Here is an 18,923-nt window from a genome sequence, read left to right as displayed (position 1 = left end):
TGCGGCAGAATTTTGCCGAATAAAAGAACCATTATTCGAGCCGGAGTCGATGGCCAATAGAAAAAAGCGCCGAAGTTTGAAAGTAAAGCGCGCGGCCGTTTCATTTATGTCGCGATAAAATAAAATAAGCTCCGATATGTGAAAGTATTTAAGAAATTTCGTTTAAAATTTCTTCGGTTTTTGTCCCGTTGTTTTTTTTTTCGGATCGGCCGTTCTTCCTCTTTGGTCGTACACATTTTCTTTCGCAATGTTCGCAGCAGTGAAACTGATTAAACCAGTATTAGTAATAGTTTAACGTTTTTTACCCATCCATTCACATTATATACATTACGTTAAACAAAAAGCCCAGCAGATCAGTTTAAAAGTCGAAGAAATGTACTATGTAGTCGGAAGATATTCCAAACATGATACAAATCAAATAGATTGGCTTATCAATCTATTATAAAGCCTATTCGAAACTATGAGCTTAAATATGGGGTCGTACTAAATCGTCAAACCAACTAGATGATATCGAAATCAAATTGATGTACAAGAGGTTATTCAAGAAATCACCTTAAAAGATGAAATAAAGTTACTAAACCATAGCAATGCAGAAGCAATACAGCTATTGGAGAAGCAACTCGCCGGAAATCGGAAGATTGAAGCAAACCAAATCACATGCATTGGCAGAGTGTATAAGTGTTTTAGTAATTTTAATTTTGGAAATTCGTACTAATGTTTTTACCCTATATTGGTTGTGCTTGTATTAATGCAAATAGAAGAGAACAATAATAATAAATTAATTTTAAAAAGTTGCACTAAGCTTATCTCATGTAAGGTATAATTTTAAAAAATCAAATTTCATATAAAAATTCGTTAGACAAACAATAAACTTCTAAACAAAAATATGTAATCAGCAGAAATTTTTAATTTCATGTACATCTTTAGAGCAGTATATCCATTTTTATGAATACACCAAAGAGTTTGTCGGTCTGTTGATGTAAAGTCTAAATAGTTCCCGAAGTGTGTGAAAATGTAATAATTATCAATGAAAAAGATAGTGTATACATAAAATAATACAAGCTAGAATATGTGAAAGTGTTTATATTTTTTGCCTCTTCCTTCTCCCTCTTCGATTGTACGTGTTTTCTTTCACAATATTCTTATGAATAAGAAAAAAACTCGCATTAGAAATATTATGTTTTCGAATCGATTAAAATTATGGTATAAAAAAGTCACCATAAAAACGACGAGAATATTTTACGGTATTTGTCAATAACGTGAAATAGTATGAAACTTGATATCAAATCAAATGAATTTAATATTATTGATCTTGCAATAGATGGCGTAACGTATGACTAACAATATGTCAAGCAATGTGTTGTTACCAGAAATATTGAAAGAAATTGGTGGTTAATTAATTTATATATATGTATAGACTTATCTTGTATTAATAATATGATTATTGAAACGAAAAAAATTTAAGGCAAATTCGATGGTATAAGTTAGGTTAGACAATTCTGTAAACATATTCATATCAAATAACTCAGTCAACATATTCATGCTCAATGTATGCCTAAAATTAGGAGTCAAATGCTGTTAAAAATTATTCAGAGATCTAGAAATAAGAGGTTCAAAACTTTGGTATAAAAGACTCCAACTGGAAGAAATCATCCAATATTAGATGAAGAAATTGCTTTGAACATTGTGACATTCAATATGGTACAGAGATATCTTATTCTAAAATATTCGCATCCCTTTTTATTAACATTTATTTATATCGATGACATGTGATAAAATAAATATTAAAACACTTATAACTAATCTGATACATTTTCAATATTCAGACTAGAAATAGGTCATCTTCAGTGTGTGCTATTTGTATATATATTCTACAAAAAAAATATTTTTTATGTAATCAGTGAAAACTTAAAATATTAATTAACAAAAGTTGTTTATTTAGGAGATAAACAATAAGAAGACACTATTCCAGAGCTTTTTATATTTTATTTATAATAACAACATTGTACTTTGTACCGTACAAGCTACCAATTCATAGAAATCTGTTTCATCCGATTTTAATACAAATCTCCCAACAATAAACGTTATAGCGACAAAATCCCCGATTATATCACCGGATATAATAAAATTAACTTCTATATATTTTTTCATAGTTTTTTTCGCTTATTCTGACCGTTTGCTTCAATGCCAAACATAGTTTTATTTTCGAAATTTGATTAGTATTATAATACCCGCCTATTACTCAATGGTTACCCATGATTTTTTTGCGGTCCCCGTACAATTAACGCTCTAGATTACCGTTAAAAAATAAGTAAAGCGCCTATTCACCAAAAATAATGCCATAACAAAACCCGTTTAATATCAAATTTGGGAATTCTTTTGAATTCCGGAATAAAAACGCGGCCGAGTTTCCTTCACACCGCGTCTCCTGAGAATAATTTAATATTAGATATAATTTTTTCGATCACGGAGAAGAACAAACCGCAATTCTCTCGGGGAATAATGAAGAATTATTGTTAGTTTTGTATAATGGGATTTTTACCGTTGACCGATGGTTGTTTTGGAACTTTTACGGAATTTTTATACGCATTTTTTTACCGATAGGCGAATAACTGAAGAATATTCACCCCTATGGCGCGCTATCTGTCAAGTTCAAATTATTATCTTCTAGTTTATTGCACCCGCATTTATTGTAAACCATGGGAAAGATAGTGAAATGGCCGTAATAGCTACAAGTTTAAAATATTCAAATCTGACGCTGTCGGTAAAAACTACGGAGCATTTATGCAATATACAAATACCAAATGTAGTATTTAGAGCTCATTGATTATTAAAATATCAATATAATCATTAATATCTCAGGTTCAGAAAACTATAGGTCTTAAAAATTATTTGTTATTTTTAGGAAAATATGTTCCAATATACATACCCAAATGAGCATGTAGAAATTCTTTGTAAAAAATTAATTAAATATTATATTAGAGTACTAAATATAAAAAAATACAACGTATAAGTACGTATAAATATAACTGTATAATAACCTTCTAATTACATAAATTATTGCAATGTTATCTCTTTGAATGTTAAATATATATAGTATGTATATGAGTATATATATATATATATATATATATATATATATATATATATATATATATATATATATATATATAACTTTAAATTTACGAAAATAGAGGACTTTAAAAATAATTAATCATTATAATAGAAAACTAAATATAACAAATATGAATAAGTACGTAGAAACATTTATATAATATAGTTTCTAGTAGCATAAGATGTTGCAATAATCTTCCTTTGAATATTAATGTTAAATCTGATTTGTTAATAATTATATATAATCGTATTATTCATGCGGTTAAAAAGAAGTGAAAAAAAATTCTACTAACATTGAATAAAAAGAAACGCATAAAAATAAAAAGATGCTTTTACTATGCAATATATATTTTAAATATATATTATACATTATCTGATTTAGATTTAACTTGCTTAAAATTATCAAAACAAATTGAAAAGTTAATAAAATAAGTAAAAACGCAAAATAATTATTTACAAAATCTGCAGGCTGAATACATCCAAGCTTAATATTAACGAAGAAAATATGTAATATAAAAATACCAAATATAGTGTTTTGATCACAAAACTATTAAAATACCTCTATAACCCTCAATATCCAGAATTCACGAAAATATAGGACTTGGAAAAATTTATTAAACATTAAATTCGAGGACCAAATATAGGAAAAACACGACGATCTGTATAAGTAATAATAGTATAAACTTAACTCCTAATAGGTTAAACTATCGCTCTCTTCGAACATTACTGTTAATCTAAAGTGCTAATAGTTCATTAAAAAATGACATTCAAGATAACAATGGTTACGCAAGAACTGAAGAAGTGTTAATATTGAATAAAAGGGAATACAAAATTGAAAAAGATTTTTTTATATTTTTAAAATATTTTAAATATTTTTATACAATGTCAGACATGTAGAATTAATTTCCTTAGAAATATCAGAAAAATAGAACGGTTTATAAGTGAAGTCATAGAACTATTTATAAAAAGAGCACGTTATAACATAAAATACAAACAGTAATCAACAAAAAATTAGTTACCAAATTAATAAACATATTATAAGATTAAAATTCCCCGAAAATGAAAAACAATTTCTAGGAAGTAACAAAAAATTAAATTAAAAAAACTGCTTATTATTTATATATAATATCGAAGCATTTTTTTAAAAGTCTGATAGGTGTTACAAAAAAAGTTTGTATGAAATGTAAATACAGTTTTGAACATTATAAGAACTTACCTTTAAAATAAACCGTGAAAATATAACACAAAATTTCGTTGGGTAAAATCACTATATCCAAAGTTACACAAAATCTCCTTATCACTTCTAAGCACAGTATAGTTAGGACGATTTTAGTTTGAATTAAATGTAACTGAACTATTTCCTTTAATAAACACTAAACGAAGTCGGCAATAATCAACTCCTTTCAACTATTTCGGTAAATTATTTTATCATCATCAAAAACGTCCCAAAATTCAAGCACAATATCGCTAATATTCATATACCAATCAACGTCATATTCACTTCGTCACTAATGAGGCGCGAAAAAAAATCAGTCTTCCGAAGAAAAGCCCCGAAAAATATTCGAGATGCGAGAATCGCCCGGAGATATCGACGGGCGGTCAGATGCGAAACCCCCCTTATCCGGAAACTGTCGCAAACCGACCGGAAAAACGAGATCGAGAATCGATATCGACAAGACGCGCTTGATTTTTCAGGGAAGAGCGCAAAAAAATCGATTCGGCTGGCTGTGGGCGATCGATCGCGTCGCAAAAATCATAAACAGTTCGGGGTCTTGACGTAAGGTTCGGGTCGGTTGGCGATTGGTAGCGTTCGGTTTGCATCGGACGACTGTGCCGGTGAGTGAGTGCGAACGGATCTGTTCTGGTTGAGGAACGCGCCCGGTGCACCTGTTGCCTTGAGTGGGGGATCGATTCGGTACTTTAAAGTGAGCTTTTAACCCCTCCAAGAGGACGAGCGACCGCGGCCGGTATACGGACGACGAAACCGAAAGAAAAAATGGGCGGGAAATAATCTATTAGGTGCGCGGAAAAGGAATCCGCGTTTTTAGATTCTATTTTGACGAAGCAAATCTTAAGTCATGTTGTCATTTATTTTAGTAAAGTAACTGGGTGACCCGGTGAATTTTGTTCAAGCGCGAAGAGCCCACATCAATCTTGCAAATTTTCTCCAACAATAATAATAGTCACTTTTGTCTAGTGTTTTGTCAAGTATTTTAACGATTACTGCTCTCAGATGGCATCCAATCCAACGCCATTTTGAACATTTTAGTAAATGGTTGTTCTGATTAACAAAGGTTTTTGGTTCTTTGACAATACTTCTTGCTTCACTGTTACACTGTCAAACACGTCATTTGACAACAATCATTATATTTTTGAATGTTTGCCAAAAATAGATCCGGTAATGCCTTACTCTACAGAGAAATAATATCCATTTCACCTATGGTAACTGACTTGTTGGCACCATAATCTATTTCCAGATCGTAGTGGAATATTGTTCGTTCTGTGTCACAGGAACACTGCGTCTGCGGAATCGCTCAATTTCGTTCTGCCTTGCTCTCATTTGTTATGTTTGGTGTGCAAAAAACTGTGTATTGTAAGCTTATTTACTTTATTTTAAGTACCCTCGAACGCAATTATGAGATACCAATACGACTATAATAATTTTCTGGTTATCTTTCTGGTCATCAAACTTGAGAACCTTTCATTTCTACGACCTAAGTCAGGTCTTCTTCTCCATAGCATTGTTAATAATAACAGTAGAAGTACGTATTTTGAGCTACGTATTCCTGTACTAAATTTTGAGCTAAATAATAACATAAAATAACAAATATGCTTTTCCATAAAAAGTCACTACATATTTACTCTATTACATAGTCTATACTATGAGTTTTGAACATGCGTCATTAAGATATTTAACCTATTGCCTGTCGCAATTCGTTTTAGAAACAGACAATATCTTCCTTTCCACTTTATTCTAGTTACATAGGGACACAATATTGTCCGATAACTTCGAACGTGTAATCGAACTAGCCAGCAAACTCGTCCGGTTGTCAAACGTATGCAGAATTATTCAAAATAATAGAGTAAAGAGGTTATAAACCGGTAAACGTTGTTTTAATGTTTTGCAGGTTTTGATAAATATGAAATCGCTACTTTTTATTACTCAGATTGAAAATTTCGAAGCCAGGCAGAACAGATTACGTCCCTAAGCAGTTAGTTTGAACAGGAACGAGATAATGGAGGCCCCCTCTTGCCAGTAAAATTTATTAGAGTGGTGAACATTTTTATTGTTAAATGTTAATTTTCTGCAATTTTTATAGCTACCTTGAATATTAATCTAGACATGGTCACAGAAAAATCATAAAAAATGAAAAATATATTCTAGAATTCACCGAAAAAAAGCCGGCCTCATACCAAGCGGGTGACGAATCAAGATCAGCTTGATTTTAGCTTTATCAGAGATTAAGTAGATAAATTAATTATATAATTTATTATAACTGTTAGTCTGAAAAGTATCGAGGAGGTCTAATGGAAATTTCGTATATTGCTTTTAAAATAATACAATTTTTAAAAGCATATACAATGAAGGAAGACTTATTAGTTCAACTTAAAATAGGACCAATATTACACCCATGGCTAGGTGATAATAAAATGTTATGACAACAAAAGTTGATGGAAAAAGGTAAACACTGGAAAAACAATTGATTAGGTTTGATTAGTCATAACATTTATTAATAATTCAGTGCAGATATATTATACGTACTGCTGAAAACAGGAATGCTTAATAAAATATTTGCTTTATATGAAACTCGATCAGACATATTGAAAATTAACAAATCATGGAATTGTGAACAAATGTTAGATATATTGGAAATTAACGGCTTAGTTACTCACTTGCACGAAACTTTCTAAATATGATATGATTCAATGCCGCCCATTTCTAAGACCGGGTGGTGGGAGTGAAAACAACAAAAGTGAGTATATAATTAATATATGATAGCTATAGTAAATGTTATTGTAGATTGTAAAAGATTTATGTGCACAGATATGTGCGTTGAATATCAGAATATTCATTAGCATTTGGCTAAAATATGTCAGGAGAGAAAGAATATTAACCATTTTGCATGATCAGAATGCAATGACCAAATATAGTGTTATCAATAATGATGTATAAAGTTATTAAAAGTACAAACTAAGGAGAAATAGATTGATATAAAATGTTTTTATAAGGAAACACTGTTACGAGACAAGAACTAAGCGTAAAAGGTAAATATGCTCACTAATGAAAGTAAAATATATTTCTAGGATATACAATTGTTGATTAGGTGGATTCGATCTTCAGGGGATACAACTATATAAAAAACTCGCCCAGAATTATAACTCATAAATAATATGAAAAAGAGTTTGATATAAATATAATCAAACACAACCCTAACCTACAAATTGTGTGTAGTAGTAACTGTGTAGTTAATTGTAATCTGAAATCCTTCTATAATATATGCCTTAGATCTACTATAAAATAACTTATATTTAATAACATTATTTTTGTTTAACTATTTTATTTAGATTAAAATTTTGTTGTATATCAAAGCTAAACTGATCTAAAACTCAGAGTTGATACGCCAACCAAAATTCAAACCTTCTTTGGATAGACCATATATCTATGTCACTTGGTAAATATTTACGGAACCGCAATTGGAGTTCACTCCAAATTACAGTTAGCACACCATATTTGACATATAATTATATAATAATACACTTGTTTTTCAGTCTGCCTTTGATGGCTCTACATCCTAAACTACGATGCTTCTACCCTTCTAGCAACCGTATCTCTTACTCGTTTTACTTTAAAAGAAAGAGAAGCGACCAACGGTAAGAACGCTACTGACGACCTATAACTATTATTTATAGCACTACTATTCCAATTTATATTAACAAAACGAATTATGAAAACTTTTTCAACTATTATATTATAAATATACTATAGTGTTTAATAAATTAGGGCAACGGAAACGGAATTTATCTCAAATTCATTATCCTTGCCACAACGGTTCTCCTATTTGTTCATCACTTCATCACTCTAACAATTTTCCAGAAGGCTCGCAAAATACTCCTTTATGGAATTGCTGTTCACTTGTTCCATGAAACAAATATTTGAGTTATAAGAGTCTGGGGGGATATCGAACTGGATTCTGAAATCAACTGACATCATAATGTAACCTTCAATACATTGTCATACATTCAATAAATGGCTAAGATGCGTCTAGCATCTATTGTTTCATTTATATCATTTGACATTAAAACTAAATAAATTTAATTTAAATAAAGAATCTTATTCATTATCATTCAAATTATGCATGAACTTAAATTATAAAGAGTTACTCTTAAAATTTTTAAAAATCAGACCTTTATACAAACACCAACTAATGGTGATCCGATTCCCAAAAAGATACACTTAACGCAATAATGTGAACCAATTTATCCATCACGAAAAAGGATTTTAAATTAACAGGAAGCAGCATTTCCCATACCTGTTGCATTTCCGTTTATACAGTTGCCCAGCAGACCGTTTAATACCACAAAAAGGCATTTCTCTAAATCCAATAAAAATTGGACAGTTTTTGATCCAACATAATTTTCTCTTCAACGGGTATTTAAAAATGAACACACAAAAGTTGGGTTAACAATATATTTTCTATATATTTATAATTATGAACAAATATTAATGTTTATTGTCAATAAATATGTTTTTGAAAGACTTAACTTATTTAAAAATCAATGTAATGCGATATAGCACCTTGATTAAGTAATAAATATAGTTAATTATACAGCCACAAAAATTTATAGGTTAGAGTTGTTTTATTATATATACATTAAACTTTATTCCATACTAATAATGGTATCCTCCGAAGGCCTAATCCACATAATTAACAATTGTATATCGGAGTAATATATTTTACTTTCATTAGAGTCAGTATATACTTCTAAAGTCATTATAATATTATAATATTTCTCCTTAGTTTGTCCTCCCACTATCTGTATTTATATATATATTTTTGATAAAACAACATTTCACTGCATTCTTTTTCATGCATTTGCCATAGTTGCAAGACAGTTACTGTTATTTCTCTCCTCATACATGTTAACAAAACGTTCATGCATATTCTGTTGTGAAATAGTTTCCTGTTTCATCACCCTGTCTTGGTAATCGTCAGCATTGAATCATAAACCAACATTCATAAGATTTTATTCAATCACTATCACTTTTAAAAACACTAATCAAGTGAATGACTAAGCTGTTCAAAAATCAATCTATCAAAAACTTGCTAAAGATTCTACTATTTGTCAATTTTTTTTTCAATATGACTGACCGAGCTCACACAAACCGAAGGTCTCTTGCAATAATGCCTCTTTCCATAAATCCAGACAGTTCTGGTTTGAATATCCTCCTCGACCTGAATATCTATTGCAATAATTATATGCAATACCCCGTATCAACTCAATTGAATTAAAAATGCAGTGATAGGGAGGAAGACGTAATACTCTGTGGCCATAACATTCAGTAACCTGATCTACTATGTATCTTTTCTCAGGCTTATTTCTAAAAAAGTTAATTACATAAAATGCAATTAAATATTTCATTCTTTAGCATGATTTCCTCGAAACTAATTTTATGTACTTTAACTCATTTCTTAATTGCAGCCTTTGTTGACGAACTCGTTGGGATTTTCTCCACCAGTGTACGATTATGGTTATGGTGAATTTCTTCGTGGTAGTCACTCCTCAACTTAGAAAAACACTAATTCTGCACCAGGAATAAAACTATTCCTGTTTCCAGCATGAAGAACTATATGTCTGCAACGAATAAATGTTATGACCAACAAAATCTGATCGATAGTTATTCCAACGTTTACCTTTTTCCATCAACGTTTGTTGTCTTTAAATTATATTTAGTATCATCTTGCCATCAGCAAGCCAATGTGCTATTCTGAAATATTTATGTTTTATTTAAATATATAAGTTGATATATTTCTTCCTGGATTTTGTTATATGTTTTTAAAAATTGTATTCTTTTAAAAGTATTCTCTGGAAGTTCCATTGAAGCCCCTCGTGGTTTTATACACCACTTGAATCCTATATTATCCAACAGTGTATGAACGGATGTTCCAAATCTCTCAAATAGCTGTATATCTTTTGGATTTTTATGGATACTTTCCAGACTAACAATTTTCTGAAATAATTGTACTAAATTATATTTCGATTGAATTCGACGGTTTAATACATTTCGTATATTTGATCTCTGAAACACCAAGCTGATTTTGATCCGTCACCTGTCTCACATAAACACGATTTCTTTTTGGCGAATTTAAGCTTATATACAGTGCAGCTATAAAATATTTTCAATAAAATCCGCGGCGATTTAAAATCCATTAAAACAAAGGGTTGCCAGTTTATAACCCGTAATTATAATATTTTGAATCAATGCGACGAAATAATAAACTAAAATTGTAAAGTAAAATTTTGCGAAAAACAAATCACAATTTGCCGTTGAGCTTCTGAGTTTGAAAATAAAATCACACATAAAGACAAAATGTCACTGATAGATATATGTCAACAATAATTACTATATATATATATATATATATATATATATATATATATATATATATATATATATATATATATGTATATATGTATAGATATTATGGTTCTGAAATTGCTAAAATTCGTGATGAAATAACAATATTTTGATGCCAATTTAATAAGTAATGCCTGTATGTAAAATATGTTATCGAGCAATCATACCTTGTACCTTTACAAGGATATTTTTTTTATTTCTAATTAAAGTTGGCCGTGGTACGTAAATATTTATAGATGTAACATTACGCAACGCGACTATAGATCGCGTCATTCCTGCAAGCACATCGCCATATCGCAAGGATGTTTTTCTTAGCCCATCCAGCTATCTGGCAGTATAAGCATCTACGGAATATTAGTATATCGGATGAATCGGAGCTGATTCCGCTTGGTGGAGTACCGACCAGGATATTTAATGATAGGTCTCGATGACTAGGCATGACTGTGGGAATTTTACGCGGCTATTGTTCCTTTGCGGTGCTGCCACCTATACTGATTGCATTAAAGGTTCTTTTGGTGTTAGTTTCTATCGCGTTTTAACCGGGGTTTATATATTATTTGTTACATCAATAGTGAAAAGTTGTTTAGTAAAATCGTTATAAGGTACTTTCCAATATTTGCATGCTTTAGCTGCAGAAACCTAGAAGAAACAATCATATTGGCAATATAGATAACTATTATATTGACTGCACTTATCGGTCTTCACATTTCTTGCATTCTTGTTAAAAAATTAAAATAAATTTACGTCTGCTGTTGGCTTCTTGCCTAGCAGTCGCAACATCATTGTTATATAAAAGTTATTAATGTTGTTAAACTCGAAGAAATATTTTATTAGTGTATGATGTACAGTCCCTTGATTATTCTATTAGAAGGAGAAAATTAGTGAAGGGCTGTCGATATTCAATTTTGTTTCTCCGATAGTAGCCTTTGATTTATTTCATATATTAGTTTAACACTATTTATATTCACCATTTAAAGTACATTACCAAATGTTTTTCCCTGGTATGCAAAAAGGTGCGAAGGTATGTTAAATTTAACAGAAGATAACCTAGATCTCTACAAAAATATATTATTAATTTCTAATATATATTGGATCTCAAATGTCAGTTTCAAATTCACAGCAGTTGTATCATTACCCCAGTATACCCCTATTACTTAGATGTGATGTACATGTGTGCTTCATATTATGTATGTATTTATAACTTAAGGAACTTCAACACTATGACGTTACTTAACAGGGGGTTAACTCAGAGAGACCCGTGAACGTTAAATAGAACTATGTTCAAGTCAAGGCTGTAGAGCAAAAGAAGTGGCCTAATGATCATAAAACCTGGACATTTTATGATTTGAATAATATGATATTATCCGATGAATCATTGTTTGCATTTTTCCGGCCGGGTTTGCATATGGAGAATCCAATATTAAGTTTGTGATCCGGATTGTCTGCTTCCTAGTGTACATTATTTGGGGACAGTATCCTCGTATTCAGTCAACCCTCTAATTCACATCGCCGGAAAATTACCGCGTATGAATATCTCGATATCATCAATGATGAAGTTTTACAATGACTAGCATGTTGCTCCCAAACACTGTCATAATCCGAGATGATAATGCGCGCATATATACATCCAGAAGGCTCAGTATTCATTTGAGTAGCATCAGAATTTTATCAAATATCATTTCTAATGTGCACAATAGTCAGATCTGAACATAATCGAAACGTTTAGGGAGTTTTAGAACAGAGAATAAGTGGTAGACTTATATCTCTAACATCATCGAAGCAATTGGTAGGAATTTTGTAGGAAAATATTTTACTCATCGACCATCTACGAATTGATTTCGCAAAGAGCCATATTTAGGGCTTCATATTACTTTACTATTAGATGGATATCTCCTGTAGATTGTATAAGAAATAAACTAAGTATAGCATATAATTTGTTTATGTGGAAATACAGATATGCAACACAATATTAAAACACATAAAATAATCACTGTGTTATTACATTTGGTCTTACAGCTATCACACCACAGATGCCACAGTGTGTATGTCCTATAATATATTTAATATTTCAAGTCCTGGGAACGTTTCGAGTAGAACAAAGCAACGATAAACACGCATAACATAAAACTGCCTCTTGCTAATCACTACTAGATATAGTATATCTAGTAAGCAATCATTAACAGTATTAAATTTTATGGGATTTTCCTGGGAAAGCTCAGCAGCATTGCCCTTAGTAAGAGCATTTCTAGAGTCCACTGACACATAGGTAGATTTAACAGACATTAAGTGAGGTTATTCTCTAAGAAAATGTTAAGCAGAAATGTGCAATTGAAGCTCTCTATATATGTTTATTACATGATCATTATTGAACCGACAATGAAGTCGTCTAAATCGATATAATACAATACGTGAGTTCTGAAAAATCGTAATAGGTAGATTCAAAAATAAATTTAACTATATCGGATTGAAGGATGTTGTTAACATATGAACAAATGGAATACTTACGTATAATAAAATAATAATTTATTAACAATAATAACGGATAAATCAAACATTAAAAATAAAAATAAAATAACATTACTATTCTGAATTGTACAAAAGAACAATAATACCATTTAGTTTGTTGTGTAAGTTCTGTTGAAATCATTCACCAAATTAACGTAATTAGCTACTGTCAAAAACAACACCATTGTTAATAGAAATTAATGTTAGAAATATGCTCGGAGCAAAACAACAAAATAAGTAGGAAGTATTGAAAACCATGATAATAGCATATACTTAAAATGGTACAATTAATTTAATTATATATCAATAGAAAGTAATTTTACATTTATTGAATCTTATTTGAAATAATTTAGTTATTAACTAAGATTGTTCAATAGAAACAACATTAACAGCTAATAATGAAGCACCTTATATAATAAGCCAGGTGGCAATTTAATAAATGTATGTTTCAATATCATTTAGTAATTGATACAAGGAAGTAAATGAAATTTAACGAGAAGATAAAATGGTCCGTGAATAAATAAAACAATAGATGTGAAATAAAATAAAGTGTAATAAGATATAAAATTTGTTCAATTAGTTGATTGACTACAAAAAAAAATCGGCACATAATAGATAAACATTTTTTTATAATTATTACTAAACTAAATTAACAAATATTGCTATATATTTTTTATAAATTATAAGAAGAAAAGAGGTGATAAACATTATATAGTATAATTGAAAAAAACTGTAGTATAAATATAATAAGTTTGTAAAATAAGAAAGTATATCAAGGTACTTTATTTAATTTAATGTTATTTTATTAATTTCATTATTTTTCACGAACGAACTAAAAAAATTCATCGATTTTCTTCAACTCACTGCATTCTTGTTAAAAGATGAGAAAAATTACATTACATACACGTTATATTGAATAAAACATATTGTGGGAATGTTTCTTAACAAAACCTTCCTCAGGCAGTGACAGCCAGCAAGATCTAAAAATAGAGAAGAGATTGGCTAATACAGCTTAATAGATCGAAATCTGTCCACGACAATTTTGTGTTTCGACAACATGACATAAACCTACTTATGTCACTTGAGGCATACTTGATTCGTCAAGCAGAATTACCTAAATACGTCGGCGTTAATTTCGCTAAAGAAAAATTCCAGCGATTATCACAATCAACGATATATAGCGGCGGTTAGTTGCAAGACACTACTAAATTTACCAAAAATCAAAGATATTTGTTTACCAGTCAATTATAAGGCCTATTTGGAGTTACCGAATTCAAATATGGATAATACCCAACTCTATCAAAGAAAGGTTCTTCCACCGATGCTTATAGGTATATAATTAAGGAGTAACTGCACGATAACCTTGAAGTAAAATAGATTTACGAAGTTAAGCAAAATGTTCTCTTAAAACATGAAATAGGGTTAATAAATAACAGCAATGTGGAAGCAATAATGTAAGATGTGATAAAAATAAATATACAGAAGTGCTTATAGTGTATAACAGGTCAATTGGAATGTCCCCGGCCATATATTTTTTAGTTAGCCCTAACCCTCAAAAGTTGCGTTTATAGATTTGACAGCTGCCGGATCATTAGTTTGTGAATTATAGCATTTTGAGTGAAACAACTTTTGTTAATGTGAGAAAAATGGATAAAAAGGAATTCTGCGTGTTGATAAAATACTATAAGATAATACTATAGATAACAAGCTAAATTTAGACGTGGTGAAACGAGCACCGAAGACGGTGAACGCAGTGGACGCCCAAAAGATATTGTTACCGACGAAAACATTTAAAAAATCCGATTTTGTATAACCGTAAATTGAAATTGAATAATAAGCAATACAAAATAATAAGCAGACACTTTAAAGATATCAACTGAACGTGGGTGCCCGCGAACTCACTTTTGACCAAAAACAACGACGAGTTGATGACTCAGATTAGTGTTTCACGATGATCAAGCTTAATAAACCCGAGTTTTTGAGTCGATATATGACAATGGATGAAACATAGCTTCATCATTTCACTCCGAAGTCCACTCGACGGTCATCCGAGTGGACTGCACACGATGAACTCGGTCCAAGGCGTGGGGAAACGCAACAGCCGGCTGACAAGGTTATGGCGTCTGTATTTTGGGATGTGTATGGAATAATTTTCATCGACTACCTTGAAAAAGGAAGGACCATCAACAGCGACTATTACATAGCTTTATTGGACCGTTTGAAGGAAGAAATCGCCGAAAAACGGGCGCATTTGAATTAAAAGAAAGTGATGCTTCACCAAGACAATGCACCGTGAAATGGGCTTCGAATTGCTTCCTCATCCGCCGCATTCTCCAAATCTGGCCCCAGTGATTATTTCCTGTTCTCAGATATCAAAAGAATGCTCGCTAGGAAGAAATTTTCGTCGAATGAAGAGGTGACCGCCGAAACTGAGGCCTATTTTCAAGGAAAGGACAAATCGTACTACATAAATGGCATCGAAAAGTTAAAAAAAGAAAAGTCTCTTACTATGGTAGGCCGGGGATTTTTCCATTGACCAAATAATACAAATAATACAAAATAATGCAATACAAATCCATAATAATGATTTCATATTTCTGAAATTAGAAATAAAATATATTAAAAAAACACCGTCAATGGCATTATTGTGCAAAATTCATATTTAACTGCATTTAGTTCTATTTAACATTTAAATGATGTCAATAAGAGCAACTAATGGCACGCTTACTTAATTTCATCAAGATATACCTTCCAAGCAAACACCTACATTAAGACAGACAATATACAAAACACGCAGTGATACATATAAGAAAAGTTTTCAAAGTACTGACGGTGAAATATAAGAAAAATAGATAAAAATACACCTGATATTTTAAAATATTCAATTTTTTTAAAGCCTGTCATGTCTTAGAATGTCAGCTTACAACATTCCAGAAAGGCCATAAAGTTGGCCCATTTAGAAGGAGGCCAAACTATACATTAAATTTGGATCGTTCTGTCTCACCAACCGAATTCTCCAGAACTTGTTTTCTCTGACAATTATTTGTTTAGTCAATCGACACTTAAAAGGTCTTGTGAAAAAAAGTAAATATTTCTTCGAATTGTGGATCGTTCACATTTTTCATCGTGAGATTCATATTCTGTCCATAAGGTTGGATAAACTAATAGCGAGCGCTAAATAAGATTGTAGCGACCGCTACAACTTTTTATGCCACCACGCATTCATCTACATCAAAGTCAAGGGTTGACAACGCTGTTTGATTGGTACTATGCATTTCCCAGCTATAAAAGACCACCACGGGGACGCGTCGCTCTCTTTTCTTTTCTGTACCCCCTTGTACCACTTTCAGAGCGCTACCGTACTTGCTTTACCTTAACCTAATATCCTGTCCCCTCTCCCGTCGACCACATGTGTCATTCAATATCGAAATAAACAAGTTCATATTCAACCAGTGTTTTCAGTTCCCGTGCGAATTCCTTCCACAAAATGGTAGTGATTGTTCGGACAAACAATCGCATCGACAGCCACACATTTCCACCGATCAGACGAACATTCCTATAACATTATTATTAATCAGTTAATTTCAATGAATAATTCAATAAAATTATGGACTTACTATTGGTTATACATTTAACACTAGATGACGTGGTGAACTTCGTATCACCTATATCTCTCCAGCAATATCAGTAAACATTTCGTCGATTGTCGGTGAATTAAACCTACTCGCGTGCTCAGCGGCAGATGATTTATCAGATCTGATGATGACATTATGGCTATGAGATGGCATCCGTCCCACTGCTATTTTAAATATATTGACTAAATTGTTGTTCTGATGAAGAAATGTTTGTAGTTTTTCGCCTACAGTTCACTTCAGTATGAGATTGTGAGCACAACCTTTATACGTTTCAGTATTTGCATAGCCAATAAAATAAATTTGTAGTGGTAACAGTACTTCTAATAAGTGATGAATTCGTCCTTGAGAATTAAATTTATTAGCATGAAAATGTCCTCTCTAATATGCCAAAAGTCGTATTGGTAAGAAAAATTGTATTTTGAATATCGGGTAAGGAGTGCTTAGAATAATTTCCCACCCCAGCAAATAATAAGCGTAACGGATTAACTCGCCGCTATATTTTAATACATCAACCAACCATTGTTATTTCCTCAATTTTTCTGTCTCTCGCTGGTTATCAGTGCGGCTAGGACAACTCGTCGCACCTTTTGCTGACTTCAACGACCTAAGTCGACTTCTCCTTGGTATTGTTAATAATAAAAGCAAAGAAAGTTCTTGCCAATTGAATTTGTAACCAAATAATAACAAATGTGAAATATATTTACAAAGTATGCTTTATCACAAACAGTTTTTACTCTATTCAACTGTATTCTTGAGAAATGTTTTTGTTTTATAAATGTTATTATGGTTACCGCGGAATTATATCATCTTTGACATATATTTCATTATTTTTCACTTGCTTTTCACGTTACTTAACTCATGTACCTATCAAAACATATACCGATCATAGATACTACATTTGTATGAAATATAAATTATTCAAAAGTATTAAACGGAAATATTTAATACATTATATATTCTAATAATATAATGGTGGTCGGTAGTATTAATTAGTCAATATTTGTAGTCATAAAATAGATTTCTGAACGTACCCATAAATATGTGACAACCGGCTTTATCACAGTGAAACTATTGATGATAATGACACTTTGTTTGTGAAAACAAAATTGTTGTATTTACTGCCTTCTTTCAAATTATTCCGTATTTCTCACCATACAAACCTTCCCTGGACTTCTAAAGATATTCCAAAACCAAAATTAGCTAAATCGGTCACAATTACAAATGAACCAAACGTTTTTTCCTGGGTACTTTCGGAACGCCCCTCGTACGGCGGTACTCGTTTTCGTTGTCAATCTCGGCGCAGGCCGACGTCGAATATTTTAAGCACATTATGCGGTGCTTTATGACACGCCCGACAAAACGCCGTCTCGCGTTCCCATTGGTCGCGCACTTTTACCACCTCCGTTCGGTCGCTCCGCGAACAGAATTCGGCGGTACGGCGCGGCCGGGTCCGAGGGTCAAACATTAGAAGAAGCGATTGGCAACAAAACGATTTTTGGGACGCCGGCACCAGGTCTGCGTCCGCACACACCAAGTTAACACTCTCTCGATAGCTTCGGCTTCGTAATATCTCGACTATTACGATATCGTCAAGGGTTTTAGGCCAGGAGCTGTTTGTAGGTTTGAACACACTGGTGTGCTATCTGCGTTAGCTAGGCATCGAAGTATATATCGATATTTTCAACAGTTTTAACTGATTATCGTTTAATATAGTTGCATCAGTATAGTAATACGGTAGACTCACTAACCCACAACTATTAAGAACTAGGGGGTGCTTAATTATTGGAATGTTTTAGATTATAACACGGTATTGTATCGAATAATTCAAGATAAATAAACTATTTCAGAAAGAATGTAACATCTCAAGTTACTAGCAGAATATAGATGCCTGTAAATTAGTTTTAAAGGATTTTCTTTAACTTAAAGCATTATTGTGAAAAATCGAATGCAATGTATGAATTATTCTAAGTATTGCCCATCGACAGCCACTTCTTCCTCCCATCTTTCGGATAATTCTACTATTCATTTTT

At 31.6% G+C, this 18,923-nt stretch overlaps 1 protein-coding gene across 2 annotated transcripts in view; it reads right to left on the bottom strand.

The window, feature by feature from the left end:
- Window positions 1–4,951, bottom strand: part of sv (paired box protein shaven) — a 248,464-nt gene extending 243,513 nt beyond the window's left edge. Inside the window, exon 1 of one of the 2 annotated variants that reach the window (XM_076407160.1) lies at window positions 4,331–4,951. The gene's annotated coding sequence lies outside the window, so the exon portion shown is untranslated. The remainder of the gene's footprint in view (window positions 1–4,330) is intronic. The other variant, XM_076407158.1, reaches the window with a different exon arrangement.
- Window positions 4,952–18,923: the final 13,972 nt, after the last annotated feature.

This window comes from Rhynchophorus ferrugineus, unplaced genomic scaffold (assembly GCF_030347505.1).
Source record: "Rhynchophorus ferrugineus isolate W39M unplaced genomic scaffold, kcgeb_rfMv2 rfM6, whole genome shotgun sequence".
Classification (NCBI taxonomy): Eukaryota; Metazoa; Arthropoda; class Insecta; order Coleoptera; family Curculionidae; genus Rhynchophorus; species Rhynchophorus ferrugineus.
Note: the sequence above shows the minus strand (reverse complement) of the source record. Positions and strands in the feature narration are given on the sequence as shown.